This window comes from Megascapheus bottae, chromosome 28 (genome assembly GCF_031878675.1).
Source record: "Megascapheus bottae isolate mThoBot1 chromosome 28, mThoBot2.hap1, whole genome shotgun sequence".
NCBI classification, from domain to species: Eukaryota; Metazoa; Chordata; class Mammalia; order Rodentia; family Geomyidae; genus Megascapheus; species Megascapheus bottae.
In genome coordinates this window covers 2,376,768-2,382,767 of record NC_143536.1, presented here as the reverse complement: position 1 = coordinate 2,382,767, position 6,000 = coordinate 2,376,768, and positions in this window count along the sequence as shown.

Here is a 6,000-nt window from a genome sequence, read left to right as displayed (position 1 = left end):
TCCTCCTGCCTCCACCTCCTGACTAGCTAGGATTACAGCTGTGTACCAGCACACCAGCTTGCTTCTTTTCTGCATCTACCACGTAGGGTTTTGAATCCTCCCGTCCTCCTGGGATTGCACAGGTAAACAGGGTGATGGTGTACAGGAGTGGCCTTCCAGTTCCCAGGAAGAAGAGGATTTCACAACCCCAAATGTGACCTTTGATGGGGCCACTGACACTGTGGCCTCGGGCCTCCTCTGTTGGCCTTCCTGCCCTCTAAAGTGTCTTGGGGTGATTGTCAGAGGCTTCGGAAGAGGCAAATCCTGAGCACAGACCAGAGTAGGAGTGGTGTAGGGCTGCTCAGAGTGTCCCCACGCCATCTGTCTTGTTCTTGTTCACGTGGGGGGACCCACTGTGTTTCCTTCTGAGTGGAGGGGGCGGGTCTGCGGGTGTGGACAATGGCAGTTCATTGCCACTGGTTGCCAGGGTTTGTTGAATGGGGAGGTTTTGCGGTGACACTGGAGCCAGCTTTGTCCTTGAACTTAGCCAGTGTACGTAGGGCACTGCCCTGGGTCTGTGCTTTGAGAGCAGGGCTTTATCCCTCCTTCTGCTGGGCCTCTTGGGGCACAGAGTCGACAGGGCAGGGGAGGCACCCTGCGAACCATGGCCAGGTTGAGGCTGGGAGCTCAGAGGACCAGTGTAAGGAGGCATCTTCAGGACCTGTGCTTTGTTCAGCGTGGCCTCTAGAAGGCGCTCTCGTCCCATCCTCCTGTTCTTGACCCCAGACAACCCCAGGATCCCAGGCCAGATGGCTGGGGGCAGGCTGACTGTACTGTGCAGACCAACAGGTTTCTGTCCCTTTTGGTTGTGACAGAAAACCTATCTGGGTGAGAGCACCAAAATAAGTTATTGCTTTATCTGACCGGAATTGCAGGCTTTGGGTTCGGTTAGATGTAGAGGCCCCAATAATATCACCAGGATGTGGCTTGGGTCTTTCCCATTGTCTAATCCTTACCTTGTTTTCTCCACGTCAAGTCCAGACCTTCCCCCCCCCCCCCCCCAGCACCAGCAGCGCTACCCTCCATGGTGGTCACAAGATGGCAGTACCAGCCCATTGCCTTAGCAGGGCAGGAGAGAGAGCCAGCACCTTGCTCCCAACATTCCCAGCAACATCCTGTGGCTTCTCATTGGTTCCTATCAAGTCATATGTCCACCCTCAGCCAATCATCACAGTAGCTGTAGGTCCCTGGGTCCCTACTGTCTTAGTGGAGCCCTTGGGATTGTTTGAAAGAGTTTAACAAGGGGCAAAGCCCCAGAGGGCAACTGAAGCACTGTTCTAGAAGCAAATGAAGCATGCGGGCGGCACACATCAGTAACCCTGATACCATGCAGGAATGTTAAGGACTCAGATTTGCCTCTCTAGGCTCTCAGGGCCACCCTACATCTCTGTCTGCATTCTCTAACACGTACAAACCCTCTTTCCTTCCCAAGGGCAGGAAAATTGCTCCTTTAATTAAATCAATTACTTAGTACCTTAAAGATTTGTGGTGCTATAAAGAGTTTCATACACAGGCACAAGAGGTTTTTATGGACTCAGCTTGTGTTGTGAATTAAAACAATGTTAAATTCCTTAGTAATTCTAGTAGGAGGGGGGGAGCCTCTCTTATTTCTAAGTCACCACCAGTGGAATTTTAAACATTATTTACACATTCAGCCTCAAGTCCCTTTATATCTGACAGGTTTGGCAGTGAGACAGGAAAAAGTAATTAAAAGCAGATTGGGGGGTGGGCAAGGCCCTATTTCTTTTCCAAAGTAAACATACCACTGGATCTATAAGAGAGGAGACTTTCCTGGGACAGCTGGTCCTTTGGGAGATGCTGGGTCAGGTGACTGGGGAGGAGAGCCGCCTGCTTCAAGATGCAGGGAAGTGGCTTTGTAGGCCCTCCTCCCCAGGTCTCAGCCTCTGAAGTTATCCAAACAAGGCAGTGCATTTTGTTTTGGTTCATTTTTTGGCATTACTAGAGCTTAAATTCAGGACCTCAAACTTAAGCTGGAACAATACCAAAGAGCCATGCCTCCACTCTATTTCTGACAGGTTACTTATTTATCTAGTGTGTATGCCAGTGCTGAAACTTAAACTCAGGGTCTCACACTAGGCTAAAGCAATATCCCATGCCTCCAGCCCTGTTTCTCACCAGGGGTGTGTGTGTGTGTACACGTGTGCGTATGTGTGTGTACGCGCATGTGTGCTAGCCAGTCCTGGGGCTAAAACTCTAAAACTAAAACTCTACTTCTGGCCTTTTGGTGTTTAATTGGACCTAAGGGTCTCACCAGCCCTGGCTGGCTTTGAACTATGATCCTCAGATCTCAGCCTCCTGAGTAGCTAGGGTTACAGGCGTGAGTCACTGCACTCAGCTAGCTTTTTGTCTTTACATGCACTCAATCCCCTCCTCGGTGACTTCTTTGGACTCCCTCTCTCTTGAAGACCCACATCTGAATCGGGCTAACCATTGTCTGATGCCACTCTGCTAATATGTAGACATGATCTTTTTCAAACACAGGCTGCGATCACCTCCCACTGCAGCAGCCCACAGAAAGTTGGCCTGTAGTTATCTTGGGACAGGAACTGGGGCCGGTTTTGTTTTCATCTTCCGTCTATCACCGTTTGATCAGATCCACACTGGCAAGGAGCTTAGAGCGCCTGGGCAAAAGACCAGAGGAAGCCGAGAAAGATGGGTTTCACATGTCAGGTGTTTAGAACAGGATGCCTTCCTAACCTGCACAAAAGCGGATGTTAACTTGGTGTTCTGGGACAGCGGGTGACAATGTGTCAGTAGGAAAGAGCTTTCAATTGAGTAGTTCCTTTTTCAGGTCTACCCACTTCCCTAGAGGTGGGTGAATTCTGAAGCAGACACATGGCCCTACCCCTTTTACCTCAGTTGGCTTAGGGACATGTGACCCAGCTCTAGCCAATGAGGTGTGAAGAAAGGTCTGGAGGGGGCTGTTGGGAAAGTATTCCCAGCTCAGAGAATACCTCTGGATATTACATGTGATGTTTGCCTGAAGCTGTGACAGCCATATTGAGACCCAGAGGAAGGACACAGAGATGACAGAGGAGATAAAGAAGGTCTGGTCTTCCTCTTATCAACATGCGAGCCTTGTTCAGAGGTCAGAAATGTCCATCATGCCGACCCTTAGGGTGATGCTTGGGATTTTGCAAGCAAGTGCATTCCAGTGGACATGTGGCTGAACCAGGGTGATAGGTCGGTGTGGCAGACGGCCAGGCGTGGAGTGCAGCTCAGACCTACACAGAGTAAGCCCTGCCAGGTTCTCCGGGGTGAGCACCTCCTTACCTGGCGACCAAATTTGGAGTGGTCACTTCCCTAGGGGGCCATGCATAAAAACCAGCTGCCTCTGGTATGGTGGCACCTTCCAGCCACAGCGGGTCTCACCCATGCTCATTTTGTCTTTACAACACAACCAGCTGAGCCCGCAGGATCTGGTTGGCCCCAGTTGCAGGGAGTGTGAGTGTGCTCTCTGAGCACCTACGGGGACCCCCGCCTGCTGGCGTTCCCGCAGTCCCAGCTCCCCGCAGCTTTGGGTACCCACAGCGTATGCAGTCCAGTGAGCAACTTCAACTGGTGTGGTAGAGTTTGGATTTAATTAATTTCTCTTGTGTTCTGAAGTTGAGTGAGGATTTTACTTATACTATTTCTTGGACCAAAGCCTTACCACATTCGTGGAAAGACTAAGGGAGGACATTTTCTCCTAAGACCTCATATAAAGTGTATCCAAAGCGTGGCCTAAGGGGAGCTGACAGCTCCTGAGCACCCGGCCCTGAGTTCAAGCCCTAGGACTGGCACAAAAGAAATTGGGGGAAACTAAAACACACAGCTGCTGATGCGTGGGGGTTCTCATTTTTGCAACCCTGGTGACCCCAGAACAGCACTGCTGAGTCTCCATGGAGGAAAAGCAGGTGGTCACTGGGATACAGCGGGCACCGCAGGCCCTTGCAGGGGCTGAGAAGTGACAGGCTCACCACCAGGAGCGGAGGCTGGGTCCACGGGTGTCTTTGTCCCCAGGAGGGCTCTGAAGGCAGCCACTGTTCCCTGTTGTGGCAGGAGGAGCGGCACCACCCTCTCGCTGGCACAGTGAGGCCTCCAGACGGCTTCAAATGATCTCTGCATAAATTTCCCTTTGGATCAGCAGGCAGCGCAGCCCTCCACGAAAATGGATGCCAGATGCTGAGAACTTGGCTATCGGCTAACCGTTCACGGCCAAGGCCCGGCCTCACCATTTGAAATGAGGGTCTAATAACAACCAGGTGTGCCAGGAGAGGCACAGATGGCATGGCCCCACACTCCAGGCCTATACAGACATCTCACTGCAGGAAGGGCGCCCCAAAATAGACACCCCCGAGGAGGGGTGCCCCTGAGAAAGCTTCACCCACAGCAAATGGAAGAAAACTGCAGACAGCTGTCTCCTGTTCAATTCAAGGAAATGTGATTTTTAAAAGAGACCAGAAATTAAGGGGAGACACCGGGCCTCAGAAGGGAGATAGGCAGAAGTGTGAAGGAAGTTGGGGTGCCTACAAGAGCCACGAGGAGCTACACTGGTACCCCAGAACAGAAGTGAGATCCGTGTGTGGGCGCCCACCCCATGTGACTGCATTTAGTCAAGAAGGCAGGTGAAGTGACAGAGCGACCTCTAGAGTGGCTTCATCTAGAGGGGTGGCCCGGAGCCTGTGGCTGGGATATCACAACGCGTTGTAGCTCCTCCACCAAAACGTACAGTAATAAAGATACATTTGTGGTGAACAAACCTGGCAGCAGAAAGTACCCGTTCCTTTGTATGGTGAGATGCCATCTCTGCAGCATTCTTGTAAGTGCCGGCGCTGGCCCGAAGAGGAAGAGATGGCCGTGTGGTTATGACGACTGCTTCCCCCTCATCCTCATCTATCAATGGTGGTGGTTCGGGCTGGTTTTCAAGGGAACCTCTTACCATTTGTTCCTGGGGAGGTGTCAACTTCCTGTTCTGAGCGCATCGTCTTCCCACGTTAACCTTATAACCCTTGGGGGAGGTTTTAAGGTGTCTAAGGAGCACCCTTCTTTGAAGAAGTTCAGGGTTCGGGGCAGCCAGCTAGAGGAGGTTGGGTGGTGAGGGTGATGGAGGGGGGGCCTCATTTGCCTTTCTCCAGCTTCTCACTTCCCCAAAACTGGAGCCAAGTGACTGTGTGCCTGGCTCCCAAGGAGAATCCCTCCCCGCCCCTCCCCTCCCCTCCTCTCCCCTCCCCTCCTCTCCCCGCCTCTCCCCTCCCTTCCTCTCCCCTCCCTGCCCCTCCTCTTCCTCTCCCCTCCCCTCCCCTCCTCTCCCCTCTCCTCCTCTCCCCTTCCCTCCCTTCCTCTCCTCTCCTCTCCTCTCCCCTCCTCTCCTCTCTTCTCCTCTCCTCTCCCCTCCTCTCCCGCCCCTCCCCTCCTCTTCCCTCCTCTCCTCTCCCCTCCCCACCCAGGGACCCGTGGGTTCCTGAAGCCCAGGCCCACTCAGCCAAGCCATTCTGCCATTCTTATTTTCTTGTGCTCCCAGTAGAACGGAGCAGCATCCCCCAGCTTTGACCTGCAGCTGGCGATCCATCACGAGCAGGCCCTGGAGGAGCTCTGAGAATTGCTCCCTGCCTATGGGCCCCCCTTCCTGACCAGACACCCCCAGATGAGCAGCTGACCCCGAGACCCCGCCTCTGTCATCCCCACCTCTGAAATCCTCTGCACACAGCAGCGGGAACCCCACATCACCCACCCTATGCAAGACCTCCTGCCACTCATCCAGTGTCCCCAACACTTCCCCACTTTGCTGCCTTCTCCCAGCAGAAGGTCTGCCCCCTCTCTTCCACTGGGCTTCCTCTTTAATATCTCAGCTCTGGCCAAGTGCTGGTGGCTCACATCTCAAAAGGCTGAGATTTGAAGATCACAATTCAAAGCCAGCCTGGGCAGGAGAGTCCATGAGACAATAAGTTCCAGCAAACC